Below are 18543 nucleotides of genomic sequence, written 5' to 3'. Positions count from 1 at the left end.
GGCGTAGTGCAGAGTGGTAGTGCATAGTGCAGAGGCATAGTGCAGAGGCGTAGTGCAGAGTGGTAGTGCGTAGTGCAGAGTGGTAGTGCATAGTGGTAGTGCGTAGTGCAGAGTGGTAGTGCGTAGTGCAGAGGCGTAGTGCAGAGTGGTAGTGCGTAGTGCAGAGGCGTAGTGCGTAGTGCAGAGGCGTAGTGCAGAGTGCAGAGGTGTAGTGCAGAGGCGTAGTGCAGAGTGCAGAGGCATAGTGCGTAGTGCAGAGGCGTAGTGCAGAGTGCAGAGGCGTAGTGCGTAGTGCAGAGGCGTAGTGCAGAGGCGTAGTGCAGAGTGGTAGTGCGTAGTGCAGAGGCGTAGTGCGTAGTGCAGAGTGGTAGTGCAGAGGCGTAGTGCGTAGTGCAGAGTGGTAGTGCAGAGGCATAGTGCAGAGGCGTAGTGCGTAGTGCAGAGTGGTAGTGCAGAGGCGTAGTGCAGAGTGGTAGTGCATAGTGCAGAGGCGTAGTGCATAGTGCAGAGGCGTAGTGCATAGTGCAGAGTGGTAGTGCGTAGTGCAGAGTGGTAGTGCATAGTGCAGAGTGGTAGTGCGTAGTGCAGAGGCGTAGTGCGTAGTGCAGAGGCGTAGTGCAGAGTGGTAGTGCGAAGTGCAGAGTGGTAGTGCGTAGTGCAGAGGCTTAGTGCAGAGGCATAGTGCGTAGTGCAGAGTGGTAGAGCGTAGTGTAGAGGCGTAGTGCAGAGGCGTAGTGCTGAGTGGTAGTGCGTAGTGCAGAGGCGTAGTGCAGAGGCATAGTGCGTAGTGCAGAGTGGTAGTGCGTAGTGCAAAGGCGTAGTGCAGAGGCGTAGTGCATAGTGCAGAGGCGTAGTGCAGAGGCATAGTGCAGAGGCGTAGTGCAGAGGTGTAGTGCGTAGTGCAGAGGCGTAGTGCGTAGTGCAGAGGCGTAGTGCAGAGGCGTAGTGCAGAGGCATAGTGCGTAGTGCAGAGGCGTAGTGCAGAGTGCAGAGGTATAGTGCAGAGGCATAGTGCAGAGGCGTAGTGCAGAGGCGTAGTGCAGAGGCGTAGTGCGCAGTGCAGAGGCGTAGTGCAGAGTGGTAGTGCGTAGTGCAGAGGCGTAGTGCAGAGTGGTAGTGCGTAGTGCAGAGGCATAGTGCAGAGTGCAGAGGCGTAGTGCAGAGGCGTAGTGCAGAGGCGCAGTGCAGAGTGGTAGTGCGTAGTGCAGAGGCGTAGTGCAGAGGCGTAGTGCAGAGTGGTAGTGCGTAGTGCAGAGGCGTAGTGCAGAGGCGTAGTGCGTAGTGCAGAGGCGTAGTGCAGAGTGGTAGTGCGTAGTGCAGAGGCGTAGTGCAGAGTGGTAGTGCATAGTGCAGAGGCATAGTGCAGAGTGGTAGTGCGTAGTGCAGAGGCGTAGTGCGTAGTGCAGAGTGGTAGTGCGTAGTGCAGAGGCATAGTGCAGAGGCGTAGTGCGTAGAGCAGAGGCTTAGTGCAGAGTGGTAGTGCGTAGTGCAGAGGCATAGTGCAGAGTGGTAGTGCATAGTGCAGAGGCGTAGTGCAGAGTGGTAGTGCGTAGTGCAGAGGCGTAGTGCAGAGTGGTAGTGCGTAGTGCAGAGGCGTAGTGCAGAGGCGTAGTGCGTAGTGCAGAGTGGTAGTGCGTAGTGCAGAGGCGTAGTGCAGAGGCTTAGTGCAGAGTGCAGAGGCGTAGTGCAGAGGCGTAGTGCGTAGTGCAGAGGCGTAGTGCAGAGGCGTAGTGTGTAGTGCAGAGGCGTAGTGCAGAGGCGTAGTGCAGAGTGGTAGTGCGTAGGCATAGTGCAGAGTGGTAGTGCAGAGGCGTAGTGCAGAGTGGTAGTGCGTAGTGCAGAGGCATAGTGCAGAGGCGTAGTGCAGAGTGGTAGTGCGTAGTGCAGAGTGGTAGTGCGTAGTGGTAGTGCGTAGTGCAGAGTGGTAGTGCGTAGTGCAGAGGCGTAGTGCAGAGTGGTAGTGCGTAGTGCAGAGGCGTAGTGCGTAGTGCAGAGGCGTAGTGCAGAGTGCAGAGGCGTAGTGCAGAGGCGTAGTGCAGAGTGCAGAGGCATAGTGCGTAGTGCAGAGGCGTAGTGCAGAGTGCAGAGGCGTAGTGCGTAGTGCAGAGGCGTAGTGCAGAGTGGCAGTGCGTAGTGCAGAGGCGTAGTGCATAGTGCAGAGGTGTAGTGCGTAGTGCAGAGTGGTAGTGCAGAGGCATAGTGCAGAGGCGTAGTGCGTAGTGCAGAGTGGTAGTGCAGAGGCGTAGTGCAGAGTGGTAGTGCGTAGTGCAGAGGCGTAGTGCGTAGTGCAGAGGCGTAGTGCATAGTGCAGAGTGGTAGTGCGTAGTGCAGAGTGGTAGTGCATAGTGCAGAGTGGTAGTGCGTAGTGCAGAGGCGTAGTGCGTAGTGCAGAGGCGTAGTGCAGAGTGGTAGTGCGTAGTGCAGAGTGGTAGTGCGTAGTGCGGAGGCGTAGTGCAGAGGCATAGTGCGTAGTGCAGAGTGGTAGTGCGTAGTGTAGAGGCGTAGTGCAGAGGCGTAGTGCTGAGTGGTAGTGCGTAGTGCATAGGCGTAGTGCAGAGGCATAGTGCGTAGTGCAGAGTGGTAGTGCGTAGTGCAAAGGCGTAGTGCAGAGGCGTAGTGCGTAGTGCAGAGGCGTAGTGCAGAGGCGTAGTGCAGAGGCGTAGTGCAGAGGCGTAGTGTGTAGTGCAGAGGCGTAGTGCAGAGGCGTAGTGCAGAGGCATAGTGCGTAGTGCAGAGGCGTAGTGCAGAGTGTAGAGGTATAGTGCAGAGGCATAGTGCGGAGGCGTAGTGCAGAGGCGTAGTGCAGAGGCGTAGTGCGCAGTGCAGAGGCGTAGTGCAGAGTGGTAGTGCGTAGTGCAGAGGCGTAGTGCAGAGTGGTAGTGCGTAGTGCAGAGGCATAGTGCAGAGTGCAGAGGCGTAGTGCAGAGGCGTAGTGCAGAGGCGTAGTGCAGAGTGGTAGTGCGTAGTGCAGAGGCGTAGTGCAGAGGTGTAGTGCAGAGTGGTAGTGCGTAGTGCAGAGGCGTAGTGCAGAGTGGTAGTGCGTAGTGCAGAGGCGTAGTCCGTAGTGGTAGTGCGTAGTGCAGAGTGGTAGTGCGTAGTGCAGAGGCGTAGTGCAGAGTGGTAGTGCGTAGTGCAGAGTGGTAGTGTGTAGTGCAGAGTGGTAGTGCATAGTGCAGAGGCGTAATGCAGACGCATAGTGCAGAGTGCAGAGGCGTAGTGCAGAGGCGTAGTGCAGAGGCATAGTGCAGAGGCGTAGTGCAGAGTGGTAGTGCGTAGTGCAGAGGCGTAGTGCAGAGTGGTAGTGCATAGTGCAGAGGCGTAGTGCAGAGTGGTAGTGCGTAGTGCAGAGGCGTAGTGCGTAGTGCAGAGTGGTAGTGCGTAGTGCAGAGGCGTAGTGCGTAGTGCAGAGTGGTAGTGCATAGCGCAGAGGCATAGTGCAGAGGCGTAGTGCGTAGTGCAGAGGCGTAGTGCAGAGTGGTAGTGCGTAGTGCAGAGTGGTAGTGCGTAGTGCAGAGGCATAGTGCAGAGTGGTAGTGCGTAGTGCAGAGGCGTAGTGCATAGTGCAGAGTGGCAGTGCGTAGTGCAGAGGCGTAGTGTAGAGGCGTAGTGCAGAGTGCAGAGGCGTAGTGCAGATGCGTAGTGCGTAGTGCAGAGGCGTAGTGTGTAGTGCAGAGGCGTAGTGCAGAGGCGTAGTGCAGAGTGGTAGTGCGTAGTGCGTAGTGCAGAGGCGTAGTGCAGAGTGGTAGTGAGTAGTGCAGAGGCGTAGTGCAGAGGCGTAGTGCAGAGTGGTAGTGCATAGTGCAGAGTGGTAGGGCGTAGTGGTAGTGCGTAGTGCAGAGTGGTAGTGCGTAGTGCAGAGGCGTAGTGCAGAGTGGTAGTGCGTAGTGCAGAGTGGTAGTGCGTAGTGCAGAGGCGTAGTGTGTAGTGCAGAGTGGTAGTGCATAGTGCAGAGGCGTAGTGCATAGTGCAGAGGCGTAGTGCATAGTGCAGAGTGGTAGTGCGTAGTGCAGAGTGGTAGTGCATAGTGCAGAGTGGTAGTGCGTAGTGCAGAGGCGTAGTGCGTAGTGCAGAGGCGTAGTGCAGAGTGGTAGTGCGAAGTGCAGAGTGGTAGTGCGTAGTGCAGAGGCTTAGTGCAGAGGCATAGTGCGTAGTGCAGAGTGGTAGAGCGTAGTGTAGAGGCGTAGTGCAGAGGCGTAGTGCTGAGTGGTAGTGCGTAGTGCAGAGGCGTAGTGCAGAGGCATAGTGCGTAGTGCAGAGTGGTAGTGCGTAGTGCAAAGGCGTAGTGCAGAGGCGTAGTGCATAGTGCAGAGGCGTAGTGCAGAGGCATAGTGCAGAGGCGTAGTGCAGAGGTGTAGTGCGTAGTGCAGAGGCGTAGTGCGTAGTGCAGAGGCGTAGTGCAGAGGCGTAGTGCAGAGGCATAGTGCGTAGTGCAGAGGCGTAGTGCAGAGTGCAGAGGTATAGTGCAGAGGCATAGTGCAGAGGCGTAGTGCAGAGGCGTAGTGCAGAGGCGTAGTGCGCAGTGCAGAGGCGTAGTGCAGAGTGGTAGTGCGTAGTGCAGAGGCGTAGTGCAGAGTGGTAGTGCGTAGTGCAGAGGCATAGTGCAGAGTGCAGAGGCGTAGTGCAGAGGCGTAGTGCAGAGGCGCAGTGCAGAGTGGTAGTGCGTAGTGCAGAGGCGTAGTGCAGAGGCGTAGTGCAGAGTGGTAGTGCGTAGTGCAGAGGCGTAGTGCAGAGGCGTAGTGCGTAGTGCAGAGGCGTAGTGCAGAGTGGTAGTGCGTAGTGCAGAGGCGTAGTGCAGAGTGGTAGTGCATAGTGCAGAGGCATAGTGCAGAGTGGTAGTGCGTAGTGCAGAGGCGTAGTGCGTAGTGCAGAGTGGTAGTGCGTAGTGCAGAGGCATAGTGCAGAGGCGTAGTGCGTAGTGCAGAGGCGTAGTGCAGAGTGGTAGTGCGTAGTGCAGAGGCATAGTGCAGAGTGGTAGTGCATAGTGCAGAGGCGTAGTGCAGAGTGGTAGTGCGTAGTGCAGAGGCGTAGTGCAGAGTGGTAGTGCGTAGTGCAGAGGCGTAGTGCAGAGGCGTAGTGCGTAGTGCAGAGTGGTAGTGCGTAGTGCAGAGGCGTAGTGCAGAGGCTTAGTGCAGAGTGCAGAGGCGTAGTGCAGAGGCGTAGTGCGTAGTGCAGAGGCGTAGTGCAGAGGCGTAGTGTGTAGTGCAGAGGCATAGTGCAGAGGCGTAGTGCAGAGTGGTAGTGCGTAGGCATAGTGCAGAGTGGTAGTGCAGAGGCGTAGTGCAGAGTGGTAGTGCGTAGTGCAGAGGCATAGTGCAGAGGCGTAGTGCAGAGTGGTAGTGCGTAGTGCAGAGTGGTAGTGCGTAGTGGTAGTGCGTAGTGCAGAGTGGTAGTGCGTAGTGCAGAGGCGTAGTGCAGAGTGGTAGTGCGTAGTGCAGAGGCGTAGTGCGTAGTGCAGAGGCGTAGTGCAGAGTGCAGAGGCGTAGTGCAGAGGCGTAGTGCAGAGTGCAGAGGCATAGTGCGTAGTGCAGAGGCGTAGTGCAGAGTGCAGAGGCGTAGTGCGTAGTGCAGAGGCGTAGTGCAGAGTGGCAGTGCGTAGTGCAGAGGCGTAGTGCATAGTGCAGAGGTGTAGTGCGTAGTGCAGAGTGGTAGTGCAGAGGCATAGTGCAGAGGCGTAGTGCGTAGTGCAGAGTGGTAGTGCAGAGGCGTAGTGCAGAGTGGTAGTGCGTAGTGCAGAGGCGTAGTGCGTAGTGCAGAGGCGTAGTGCATAGTGCAGAGTGGTAGTGCGTAGTGCAGAGTGGTAGTGCATAGTGCAGAGTGGTAGTGCGTAGTGCAGAGGCGTAGTGCGTAGTGCAGAGGCGTAGTGCAGAGTGGTAGTGCGTAGTGCAGAGTGGTAGTGCGTAGTGCGGAGGCGTAGTGCAGAGGCATAGTGCGTAGTGCAGAGTGGTAGTGCGTAGTGTAGAGGCGTAGTGCAGAGGCGTAGTGCTGAGTGGTAGTGCGTAGTGCATAGGCGTAGTGCAGAGGCATAGTGCGTAGTGCAGAGTGGTAGTGCGTAGTGCAAAGGCGTAGTGCAGAGGCGTAGTGCGTAGTGCAGAGGCGTAGTGCAGAGGCGTAGTGCAGAGGCGTAGTGCAGAGGCGTAGTGTGTAGTGCAGAGGCGTAGTGCAGAGGCGTAGTGCAGAGGCATAGTGCGTAGTGCAGAGGCGTAGTGCAGAGTGTAGAGGTATAGTGCAGAGTGGTAGTGCGTAGTGCAGAGGCGTAGTGCGTAGTGCAGAGGCGTAGTGCAGAGTGCAGAGGCGTAGTGCAGAGGCGTAGTGCAGAGTGCAGAGGCATAGTGCGTAGTGCAGAGGCGTAGTGCAGAGTGCAGAGGCGTAGTGCGTAGTGCAGAGGCGTAGTGCAGAGTGGCAGTGCGTAGTGCAGAGGCGTAGTGCATAGTGCAGAGGTGTAGTGCGTAGTGCAGAGTGGTAGTGCAGAGGCATAGTGCAGAGGCGTAGTGCGTAGTGCAGAGTGGTAGTGCAGAGGCGTAGTGCAGAGTGGTAGTGCGTAGTGCAGAGGCGTAGTGCGTAGTGCAGAGGCGTAGTGCATAGTGCAGAGTGGTAGTGCGTAGTGCAGAGTGGTAGTGCATAGTGCAGAGTGGTAGTGCGTAGTGCAGAGGCGTAGTGCGTAGTGCAGAGGCGTAGTGCAGAGTGGTAGTGCGTAGTGCAGAGTGGTAGTGCGTAGTGCGGAGGCGTAGTGCAGAGGCATAGTGCGTAGTGCAGAGTGGTAGTGCGTAGTGTAGAGGCGTAGTGCAGAGGCGTAGTGCTGAGTGGTAGTGCGTAGTGCATAGGCGTAGTGCAGAGGCATAGTGCGTAGTGCAGAGTGGTAGTGCGTAGTGCAAAGGCGTAGTGCAGAGGCGTAGTGCGTAGTGCAGAGGCGTAGTGCAGAGGCGTAGTGCAGAGGCGTAGTGCAGAGGCGTAGTGTGTAGTGCAGAGGCGTAGTGCAGAGGCGTAGTGCAGAGGCATAGTGCGTAGTGCAGAGGCGTAGTGCAGAGTGTAGAGGTATAGTGCAGAGGCATAGTGCGGAGGCGTAGTGCAGAGGCGTAGTGCAGAGGCGTAGTGCGCAGTGCAGAGGCGTAGTGCAGAGTGGTAGTGCGTAGTGCAGAGGCGTAGTGCAGAGTGGTAGTGCGTAGTGCAGAGGCATAGTGCAGAGTGCAGAGGCGTAGTGCAGAGGCGTAGTGCAGAGGCGTAGTGCAGAGTGGTAGTGCGTAGTGCAGAGGCGTAGTGCAGAGGTGTAGTGCAGAGTGGTAGTGCGTAGTGCAGAGGCGTAGTGCAGAGTGGTAGTGCGTAGTGCAGAGGCGTAGTCCGTAGTGGTAGTGCGTAGTGCAGAGTGGTAGTGCGTAGTGCAGAGGCGTAGTGCAGAGTGGTAGTGCGTAGTGCAGAGTGGTAGTGTGTAGTGCAGAGTGGTAGTGCATAGTGCAGAGGCGTAATGCAGACGCATAGTGCAGAGTGCAGAGGCGTAGTGCAGAGGCGTAGTGCAGAGGCATAGTGCAGAGGCGTAGTGCAGAGTGGTAGTGCGTAGTGCAGAGGCGTAGTGCAGAGTGGTAGTGCATAGTGCAGAGGCGTAGTGCAGAGTGGTAGTGCGTAGTGCAGAGGCGTAGTGCGTAGTGCAGAGTGGTAGTGCGTAGTGCAGAGGCGTAGTGCGTAGTGCAGAGTGGTAGTGCATAGCGCAGAGGCATAGTGCAGAGGCGTAGTGCGTAGTGCAGAGGCGTAGTGCAGAGTGGTAGTGCGTAGTGCAGAGTGGTAGTGCGTAGTGCAGAGGCATAGTGCAGAGTGGTAGTGCGTAGTGCAGAGGCGTAGTGCATAGTGCAGAGTGGCAGTGCGTAGTGCAGAGGCGTAGTGTAGAGGCGTAGTGCAGAGTGCAGAGGCGTAGTGCAGATGCGTAGTGCGTAGTGCAGAGGCGTAGTGTGTAGTGCAGAGGCGTAGTGCAGAGGCGTAGTGCAGAGTGGTAGTGCGTAGTGCGTAGTGCAGAGGCGTAGTGCAGAGTGGTAGTGAGTAGTGCAGAGGCGTAGTGCAGAGGCGTAGTGCAGAGTGGTAGTGCATAGTGCAGAGTGGTAGGGCGTAGTGGTAGTGCGTAGTGCAGAGTGGTAGTGCGTAGTGCAGAGGCGTAGTGCAGAGTGGTAGTGCGTAGTGCAGAGTGGTAGTGCGTAGTGCAGAGGCGTAGTGTGTAGTGCAGAGGCGTAGTGCAGAGTGCAGAGGCGTAGTGCAGAGGCGTAGTGCAGAGTGCAGAGGCGTAGTGCGTAGTGCAGAGGCGTAGTGCAGAGGCGTAGTGCAGAGTGCAGAGGCGTAGTGCATAGTGCAGAGGCGTAGTGCAGAGGCGAAGTGCAGAGTGGTAGTGCATAGTGCAGAGGCGTAGTGCGTAGTGCAGAGGCATAGTGCGTAGTGCAGAGTGGTAGTGCAGAGGCGTAGTGCAGAGGCGTAGTGCGTAGTGCAGAGTGGTCGTGCAGAGTGGTAGTGCGTAGTGCAGAGGCATAGTGCATAGTGCAGAGGCGTAATGCAGAGGCATAGTGCAGAGTGCAGAGGCGTAGTGCAGAGGCGTAGTGCAGAGGCATAGTGCAGAGGCGTAGTGCAGAGTGGTAGTGCGTAGTGCAGAGGCGTAGTGCAGAGTGGTAGTGCATAGTGCAGAGGCGTAGTGCAGAGTGGTAGTGCGTAGTGCAGAGGCGTAGTGCGTAGTGCAGAGTGGTAGTGCGTAGTGCAGAGGCGTAGTGCGTAGTGCAGAGTGGTAGTGCATAGTGCAGAGGCATAGTGCAGAGGCGTAGTGCGTAGTGCAGAGGCGTAGTGCAGAGTGGTAGTGCGTAGTGCAGAGTGGTAGTGCGTAGTGCAGAGGCATAGTGCAGAGTGGTAGTGCGTAGTGCAGAGGTGTAGTGCATAGTGCAGAGTGGCAGTGCGTAGTGCAGAGGCGTAGTGTAGAGGCGTAGTGCAGAGTGCAGAGGCGTAGTGCAGATGCGTAGTGCGTAGTGCAGAGGCATAGTGCGTAGTGCAGAGTGGTAGTGCAGAGGCGTAGTGCAGAGGCGTAGTGCGTAGTGCAGAGTGGTAGTGCAGAGGCGTAGTGCAGAGTGGTAGTGCGTAGTGCAGAGGCATAGTGCGTAGTGCAGAGGCGTAGTGCATAGTGCAGAGTGGTAGTGCGTAGTGCAGAGTGGTAGTGCGTAGTGCAGAGTGGTAGTGCGTAGTGCAGAGGCGTAGTGCGTAGTGCAGAGGCGTAGTGCAGAGTGGTAGTGCGTAGTGCAGAGGCGTAGTGCAGAGGCGTAGTGCGTAGTGCAGAGTGGTAGTGCGTAGTGCAGAGGCGTAGTGCAGAGGCGTAGTGCAGAGTGCAGAGGCGTAGTGCAGAGGCGTAGTGCGTAGTGCAGAGGAGTAGTGCAGAGGCGTAGTGCGTAGTGCAGAGGCGTAGTGCAGAGGCGTAGTGCAGAGTGGTAGTGCGTAGTGCAGAGGCGTAGTGCAGAGTGGTAGTGCAGAGGCGTAGTGCAGAGTGGTAGTGCGTAGTGCAGAGGCGTAGTGCGTAGTGGTAGTGCGTAGTGCAGAGTGGTAGTGCGTAGTGCAGAGGCGTAGTGCAGAGTGGTAGTGCGTAGTGCAGAGTGGTAGTGCATAGTGCAGAGTGGTAGTGCATAGTGCAGAGGCGTAGTGCAGAGTGCAGAGGCGTAGTGCAGAGACGTAGTGCGTAGTGCAGAGGCGTAGTGCAGAGGCGTAGTGCAGAGTGGTAGTGCGTAGTGCAGAGGCGTAGTGCAGAGTGGTAGTGCGTAGTGCAGAGGCATAGTGCAGAGTGGTAGTGCGTAGTGCAGAGGCGTAGTGCAGAGGCGTGGTGCGTAGTGCAGAGTGGTAGTGTGTCGTGCAGAGGCATAGTGCAGAGGCGTAGTGCGTAGTGCAGAGGCGTAGTGCAGAGGCGTAGTGCAGAGTGGTAGTGCGTAGTGCAGAGGCGTAGTGCAGAGGCGTAGTGCAGAGTGGTAGTGCGTAGTGCAGAGGCGTAGTGCAGAGTGGTAGTGCGTAGTGCAGAGGCATAGTGCAGAGGCATAGTGCGTAGTGCAGAGTGGTAGTGCGTAGTGCAGAGGCGTAGTGCAGAGGCGTAGTGCAGAGTGCAGAGGCGTAGTGCAGAGGCGTAGTGCGTAGTGCAGAGGCGTAGTGCAGAGGCGTAGTGCAGAGGCGTAGTGCAGAGTGGTAGTGCGTAGTGCAGAGGCGTAGTGCAGAGTGGTAGTGCGTAGTGCAGAGGCATAGTGCAGAGGCGTAGTGCAGAGTGGTAGTGCAGAGGCATAGTGTGTAGTGCAGAGTGGTAGTGCGTAGTGCAGAGGCATAGTGCAGAGGCGTAGTGCAGAGTGCAGAGGCGTAGTGCAGAAGCGTAGTGCGTAGTGCAGAGGCGTAGTGCAGAGGCGTAGTGTAGAGGCGTAGTGCAGAGTGGTAGTGCGTAGTGCAGAGGCATAGTGCAGAGGCGTAGTGCAGAGTGGTAGTGCGTAGTGCAGAGTGGTAGTGTGTAGTGGTAGTGCGTAGTGCAGAGTGGTAGTGCGTAGTGCAGAGGCGTAGTGCAGAGTGGTAGTGCGTAGTGCAGAGGCGTAGTGCGTAGTGCAGAGGCATAGTGCAGAGTGCAGAGGCGTAGTGCAGAGGTGTAGTGCAGAGTGCAGAAGCGTAGTGCGTAGTGCAGAGGCGTAGTGCAGGGGCGTAGTGCAGAGTGCAGAGGCGTAGTGCGTAGTGCAGAGGCGTAGTGCCGAGGCGTAGTGCAGAGTGGTAGTGCGTAGTGCAGAGGCGTAGTGCGTAGTGCAGAGTGGTAGTGCAGAGGCGTAGTGCAGAGGCGTAGTGCGTAGTGCAGAGTGGTAGTGCAGAGGTGTAGTGCAGAGTGGTAGTGCGTAGTGCAGAGGCGTAGTGCGTAGTGCAGAGGCGTAGTGCATAGTGCAGAGTGGTAGTGCGTAGTGCAGAGTGGTAGTGCATAATGCAGAGTGGTAGTGCGTAGTGCAGAGGCGTAGTGCGTAGTGCAGAGGCGTAGTGCAGAGTGGTAGTGCGTAGTGCAGAGGCGTAGTGCATAGTGCCGAGTGGTAGTGCGTAGTGCAGAGGCGTAGTGCAGAGGCATAGTGCGTAGTGCAGAGTGGTAGTGCGTAGTGCAGAGGCGTAGTGCAGAGGCGTAGTGCTGAGTGGTAGTGCGTAGTGCAGAGGCGTAGTGCAGAGGCGTAGTGCGTACTGCAGAGTGGTAGTGCGTAGTGCAAAAGCGTAGTGCAGAGGTGTAGTGCGTAGTGCAGAGGCGTAGTGCAGAGGCGTAGTGCATAGGCGTAGTGCAGAGGCGTAGTGCATAGTGCAGAGGCGTAGTGCAGAGGCGTAGTGCGTAGTGCAGAGTGGTAGTGCGTAGTGCAGAGGCGTAGTGCAGAGTGGTAGTGCGTAGTGCAGAGGCATAGTGTGTAGTGGTAGTGCGTAGTTCAGAGTGGTAGTGCATAGTGCAGAGGCGTAGTGCAGAGTGGTAGTGCGTAGTGCAGAGTGGTAGTGCATAGTGCAGAGGCGTAGTGCAGAGGCGTAGTGCAGAGTGCAGAGGCGTAGTGCAGAGGCGTAGTGCATAGTGCAGAGGCGTAGTGCAGAGGCGTAGTGCAGAGTGGTAGTGCGTAGTGCAGAGGCGTAGTGCAGAGTGGTAGTGCATAGTGCAGAGGCGTAGTGCAGAGTGGTAGTGCGTAGTGCAGAGGCGTAGTGCGTAGTGCAGAGTGGTAGTGCGTAGTGCAGAGGCATAGTGCAGAGGCGTAGTGCGTAGTGCAGAGGCGTAGTGCAGAGGCGTAGTGCAGAGTGGTAGTGCGTAGTGCAAAGGCGTAGTGCAGAGTGGTAGTGCATAGTGCAGAGGCGTAGTGCAGAGTGGTAGTGCGTAGTGCAGAGGCGTAGTGCAGAGTGGTAGTGCGTAGTGCAGAGGCGTAGTGCAGAGGCGTAGTGCGTAGTGCAGAGTGGTAGTGCGTAGTGCAGAGGCGTAGTGCAGAGGTGTAGTGCAGAGTGCAGAGGCGTAGTGCAGAGGCGTAGTGCGTAGTGCAGAGGCGTAGTGCAGAGGCATAGTGCGTAGTGCAGAGGCGTAGTGCAGAGGCGTAGTGCAGAGTGGTAGTGCGTAGTGCAGAGGCGTAGTGCAGAGTGGTAGTGCAGAGGCGCAGTGCAGAGTGGTAGTGCGTAGTGCAGAGGCATAGTGCAGAGGCGTAGTGCAGAGTGGTAGTGCGTAGTGCAGAGTGGTAGTGCGTAGTGGTAGTGCGTAGTGCAGAGTGGTAGTGCGTAGTGCAGAGGCGTAGTGCAGAGTGCAGAGGCGTAGTGCAGAGGCGTAGTGCATAGTGCAGAGGCGTAGTGCAGAGTGGTAGTGCGTAGTGCAGAGGCGTAGTGCAGAGTGGTAGTGCGTAGTGCAGAGGCATAGTGCAGAGGCGTAGTGCAGAGTGGTAGTGCAGAGGCATAGTGCGTAGTGCAGAGTGGTAGTGCGTAGTGCAGAGGCGTAGTGCAGAGGCGTAGTGCAGAGTGCAGAGGCGTAGTGCAGAGGCGTAGTGCGTAGTGCAGAGGCGTAGTGCAGAGGCGTAGTGCAGAGGCGTAGTGCAGAGTGGTAGTGCGTAGTGCAGAGGCGTAGTGCAGAGTGGTAGTGCGTAGTGCAGAGGCATAGTGAGGAGGCGTAGTGCAGAGTGGTAGTGCGTAGTGCAGAGTGGTAGTGCGTAGTGGTAGTGCGTAGTGCAGAGTGGTAGTGCGTAGTGCAGAGGCGTAGTGCAGAGTGGTAGTGCGTAGTGCAGAGGTGTAGTGCGTAGTGCAGAGGCGTAGTGCAGAGTGCAGAGGCGTAGTGCAGAGGTGTAGTGCAGAGTGCAGAAGCGTAGTGCGTAGTGCAGAGGCGTAGTGCAGGGGCGTAGTGCAGAGTGCAGAGGCGTAGTGCGTAGTGCAGAGGCGTAGTGCCGAGGCGTAGTGCAGAGTGGTAGTGCGTAGTGCAGAGGCGTAGTGCAGAGGCGTAGTGCGTAGTGCAGAGTGGTAGTGCAGAGGCGTAGTGCAGAGGCGTAGTGCGTAGTGCAGAGTGGTAGTGCAGAGGCGTAGTGCAGAGTGGTAGTGCGTAGTGCAGAGGCGTAGTGCGTAGTGCAGAGGCGTAGTGCATAGTGCAGAGTGGTAGTGCGTAGTGCAGAGTGGTAGTGCGTAGTGCAGAGTGGTAGTGCGTAGTGCAGAGGCATAGTGCGTAGTGCAGAGGCATAGTGCAGAGTGGTAGTGCGTAGTGCAGAGGCGTAGTGCATAGTGCCGAGTGGTAGTGCGTAGTGCAGAGGCGTAGTGCAGAGGCATAGTGCGTAGTGCAGAGTGGTAGTGCGTAGTGCAGAGGTGTAGTGCAGAGGCGTAGTGCTGAGTGGTAGTGCGTAGTGCAGAGGCGTAGTGCAGAGGCGTAGTGCATACTGCAGAGTGGTAGTGCGTAGTGCAAAGGCGTAGTGCAGAGGCGTAGTGCGTAGTGCAGAGGCGTAGTGCAGAGGCGTAGTGCGTAGTGCAGAGGCGTAGTGCAGAGGCATAGTGCGTAGTGCAGAGTGGTAGTGCGTAGTGCAGAGGCGTAGTGCAGAGTGGTAGTGCGTAGTGCAGAGGCGTAGTGTGTAGTGGTAGTGCGTAGTTCAGAGTGGTAGTGCATAGTGCAGAGGCGTAGTGCAGAGTGGTAGTGCGTAGTGCAGAGTGGTAGTGCGTAGTGCAGAGTGGTAGTGCATAGTGCAGAGGCGTAGTGCAGAGGCGTAGTGCAGAGTGCAGAGGCGTAGTGCAGAGGCGTAGTGCGTAGTGCAGAGGCGTAGTGCAGAGGCGTAGTGCAGAGTGGTAGTGCGTAGTGCAGAGGCGTAGTGCAGAGTGGTAGTGCATAGTGCAGAGGCGTAGTGCAGAGTGGTAGTGCGTAGTGCAGAGGCGTAGTGCGTAGTGCAGAGTGGTAGTGCGTAGTGCAGAGGCATAGTGCAGAGGCATAGTGCGTAGTGCAGAGGCGTAGTGCAGAGGCGTAGTGCAGAGTGGTAGTGCGTAGTGCAGAGGCGTAGTGCAGAGTGGTAGTGCATAGTGCAGAGGCGTAGTGCAGAGTGGTAGTGCGTAGTGCAGAGGCGTAGTGCAGAGTGGTAGTGCGTAGTGCAGAGGTGTAGTGCAGAGGCGTAGTGCATAGTGCAGAGTGGTAGTGCGTAGTGCAGAGGTGTAGTGCAGAGGCGTAGTGCAGAGTGCAGAGGCGTAGTGCAGAGGCGTAGTGCGTAGTGCAGAGGCGTAGTGCAGAGGCGTAGTGCGTAGTGCAGAGGCATAGTGCAGAGGCGTAGTGCAGAGTGGTAGTGCGTAGTGCAGAGGCGTAGTGCAGAGTGGTAGTGCAGAGGCGTAGTGCAGAGTGGTAGTGCATAGTGCAGAGGCATAGTGCAGAGGCGTAGTGCAGAGTGGTAGTGCGTAGTGCAGAGTGGTAGTGCGTAGTGGTAGTGCATAGTGCAGAGTGGTAGTGCGTAGTGCAGAGGCGTAGTGCAGAGTGGTAGTCCGTAGTGCAAAGGCGTAGTGCGTAGTGCAGAGGCGTAGTGCAGAGTGCAGAGGTGTAGTGCAGAGGCGTAGTGCAGAGTGCAGAGGCATAGTGCGTAGTGCAGAGGCATAGTGCGAGTGCAGAGGCGTAGTGCGTAGTGCAGAGGCGTAGTGCAGAGGCGTAGTGCAGAGTGGTAGTGCGTAGTGCAGAGGCGTAGTGCGTAGTGCAGAGGCGTAGTGCGTAGTGCAGAGTGGTAGTGCAGAGGCATAGTGCAGAGGTGTAGTGCGTAGTGCAGAGTGGTAGTGCAGAGGCGTAGTGCAGAGTGGTAGTGCATAGTGCAGAGGCGTAGTGCGTAGTGCAGAGGCGTAGTGCATAGTGCAGAGTGGTAGTGCGTAGTGCAGAGTGGTAGTGCATAGTGCAGAGTGGTAGTGCGTAGTGCAGAGGCGTAGTGCGTAGTGCAGAGGCGTAGTGCAGAGTGGTAGTGTGTAGTGCAGAGTGGTAGTGCGTAGTGCAGAGGCTTAGTGCAGAGGCATAGTGCGTAGTGCAGAGTGGTAGTGCGTAGTGTAGAGGCGTAGTGCAGAGGCGTAGTGCTGAGTGGTAGTGCGTAGTGCAGAGGCGTAGTGCAGAGGCATAGTGCGTAGTGCAGAGTGGTAGTGCGTAGTGCAAAGGCGTAGTGCAGAGGCGTAGTGCATAGTGCAGAGGCGTAGTGCAGAGGCGTAGTGCAGAGGCGTAGTGCAGAGGTGTAGTGCGTAGTGCAGAGGCGTAGTGCGTAGTGCAGAGGCATAGTGCAGAGGCGTAGTGCAGAGGCATAGTGCGTAGTGCAGAGGCGTAGTGCAGAGTGCAGAGGTATAGTGCAGAGGCATAGTGCAGAGGCGTAGTGCAGAGGCGTAGTGCAGAGGCGTAGTGCGCAGTGCAGAGGCGTAGTGCAGAGTGGTAGTGCGTAGTGCAGAGGCGTAGTGCAGAGTGGTAGTGCGTAGTGCAGAGGCATAGTGCAGAGTGCAGAGGCGTAGTGCAGAGGCGTAGTGCAGAGTGGTAGTGCGTAGTGCAGAGGCGTAGTGCAGAGGCGTAGTGCAGAGTGGTAGTGCGTAGTGCAGAGGCGTAGTGCAGAGGCGTAGTGCGTAGTGCAGAGGCGTAGTGCAGAGTGGTAGTGCGTAGTGCAGAGGCGTAGTGCAGAGTGGTAGTGCATAGTGCAGAGGCATAGTGCAGAGTGGTAGTGCGTAGTGCAGAGGCATAGTGCGTAGTGCAGAGTGGTAGTGCGTAGTGCAGAGGCATAGTGCAGAGGCGTAGTGCGTAGTGCAGAGGCGTAGTGCAGAGGCGTAGTGCAGAGTGGTAGTGCGTAGTGCAGAGGCGTAGTGCAGAGTGGTAGTGCATAGTGCAGAGGCGTAGTGCAGAGTGGTAGTGCGTAGTGCAGAGGCGTAGTGCAGAGTGGTAGTGCGTAGTGCAGAGGCGTAGTGCAGAGGCGTAGTGCGTAGTGCAGAGTGGTAGTGCGTAGTGCAGAGGCGTAGTGCAGAGGCGTAGTGCAGAGTGCAGAGGCGTAGTGCAGAGGCGTAGTGCGTAGTGCAGAGGCATAGTGCAGAGGCGTAGTGCGTAGTGCAGAGGCGTAGTGCAGAGGCGTAGTGCAGAGTGGTAGTGCGTAGGCGTAGTGCAGAGTGGTAGTGCAGAGGCGTAGTGCAGAGTGGTAGTGCGTAGTGCAGAGGCATAGTGCAGAGGCGTAGTGCAGAGTGGTAGTGCGTAGTGCAGAGTGGTAGTGCGTAGTGGTAGTGCGTAGTGCAGAGTGGTAGTGCATAGTGCAGAGGCGTAGTGCAGAGTGGTAGTGCGTAGTGCAGAGAAGTAGTGCGTAGTGCAGAGGCGTAGTGCAGAGTGCAGAGGCGTAGTGCAGAGGCATAGTGCAGAGTGCAGAGGCATAGTGCGTAGTGCAGAGGCGTAGTGCAGAGTGCAGAGGCGTAGTGCGTAGTGCAGAGGCGTAGTGCAGAGTGGTAGTGCGTAGTGCAGAGGCGTAGTGCATAGTGCAGAGGTGTAGTGCGTAGTGCAGAGTGGTAGTGCAGAGGCATAGTGCAGAGGCGTAGTGCGTAGTGCAGAGTGGTAGTGCAGAGGCGTAGTGCAGAGTGGTAGTGCGTAGTGCAGAGGCGTAGTGCGTAGTGCAGAGGCGTAGTGCATAGTGCAGAGTGGTAGTGCGTAGTGCAGAGTGGTAGTGCATAGTGCAGAGTGGTAGTGCGTAGTGCAGAGGCGTAGTGCGTAGTGCAGAGGCGTAGTGCAGAGTGGTAGTGCGTAGTGCAGAGTGGTAGTGCGTAGTGCGGAGGCATAGTGCAGAGGCATAGTGCGTAGTGCAGAGTGGTAGTGCGTAGTGTAGAGGCGTAGTGCAGAGGCGTAGTGCTGAGTGGTAGTGCGTAGTGCATAGGCGTAGTGCAGAGGCATAGTGCGTAGTGCAGAGTGGTAGTGCGTAGTGCAAAGGCATAGTGCAGAGGCGTAGTGCGTAGTGCAGAGGCGTAGTGCAGAGGCGTAGTGCAGAGGCATAGTGCAGAGGCGTAGTGCGTAGTGCAGAGGCGTAGTGCGTAGTGCAGAGGCGTAGTGCAGAGGCGTAGTGCAGAGGCATAGTGCGTAGTGCAGAGGCGTAGTGCAGAGTGTAGAGGTATAGTGCAGAGGCATAGTGCAGAGGCGTAGTGCAGAGGCGTAGTGCAGAGGCGTAGTGCGCAGTGCAGAGGCGTAGTGCAGAGTGGTAGTGCGTAGTGCAGAGGCGTAGTGCAGAGTGGTAGTGCGTAGTGCAGAGGCATAGTGCAGAGTGCAGAGGCGTAGTGCAGAGGCATAGTGCAGAGGCGTAGTGCAGAGTGGTAGTGCGTAGTGCAGAGGCATAGTGCAGAGGTGTAGTGCAGAGTGGTAGTGCGTAGTGCAGAGGCGTAGTGCAGAGTGGTAGTGCGTAGTGCAGAGGCGTAGTCCGTAGTGGTAGTGCGTAGTGCAGAGTGGTAGTGCGTAGTGCAGAGGCGTAGTGCAGAGTGGTAGTGCGTAGTGCAGAGTGGTAGTGCGTAGTGCAGAGTGGTAGTGCATAGTGCAGAGGCGTAATGCAGAGGCATAGTGCAGAGTGCAGAGGCGTAGTGCAGAGGCGTAGTGCAGAGGCATAGTGCAGAGGCGTAGTGCAGAGTGGTAGTGCGTAGTGCAGAGGCGTAGTGCAGAGTGGTAGTGCATAGTGCAGAGGCGTAGTGCAGAGTGGTAGTGCGTAGTGCAGAGGCGTAGTGCGTAGTGCAGAGTGGTAGTGCGTAGTGCAGAGGCGTAGTGCGTAGTGCAGAGTGGTAGTGCATAGTGCAGAGGCATAGTGCAGAGGCGTAGTGCGTAGTGCAGAGGTGTAGTGCAGAGTGGTAGTGCGTAGTGCAGAGTGGTAGTGCGTAGTGCAGAGGCATAGTGCAGAGTGGTAGTGCGTAGTGCAGAGGCGTAGTGCATAGTGCAGAGTGGCAGTGCGTAGTGCAGAGGCGTAGTGTAGAGGCGTAGTGCAGAGTGCAGAGGCGTAGTGCAGATGCGTAGTGCGTAGTGCAGAGGCGTAGTGTGTAGTGCAGAGGCGTAGTGCAGAGGCGTAGTGCAGAGTGGTAGTGCGTAGTGCGTAGTGCAGAGGCGTAGTGCAGAGTGGTAGTGCGTAGTGCAGAGGCGTAGTGCAGAGGCGTAGTGCAGAGTGGTAGTGCATAGTGCAGAGTGGTAGGGCGTAGTGGTAGTGCGTAGTGCAGAGTGGTAGTGCGTAGTGCAGAGGCGTAGTGCAGAGTGGTAGTGCGTAGTGCAGAGTGGTAGTGCGTAGTGCAGAGGCGTAGTGTGTAGTGCAGAGGCGTAGTGCAGAGTGCAGAGGCGTAGTGCAGAGGCGTAGTGCAGAGTGCAGAGGCGTAGTGCGTAGTGCAGAGGCGTAGTGCAGAGGCATAGTGCAGAGTGCAGAGGCGTAGTGCATAGTGCAGAGGCGTAGTGCAGAGGCGTAGTGCAGAGTGGTAGTGCATAGTGCAGAGGCGTAGTGCGTAGTGCAGAGGCATAGTGCGTAGTGCAGAGTGGTAGTGCAGAGGCGTAGTGCAGAGGCGTAGTGCATAGTGCAGAGTGGTAGTGCAGAGGCGTAGTGCAGAGTGGTAGTGCGTAGTGCAGAGGCA

The sequence above is a fragment of the Lissotriton helveticus genome, chromosome 5_1, assembly GCF_964261635.1.
Source record: "Lissotriton helveticus chromosome 5_1, aLisHel1.1, whole genome shotgun sequence".
Lineage (NCBI taxonomy): Eukaryota > Metazoa > Chordata > Amphibia > Caudata > Salamandridae > Lissotriton > Lissotriton helveticus.
Note: the sequence above shows the minus strand (reverse complement) of the source record.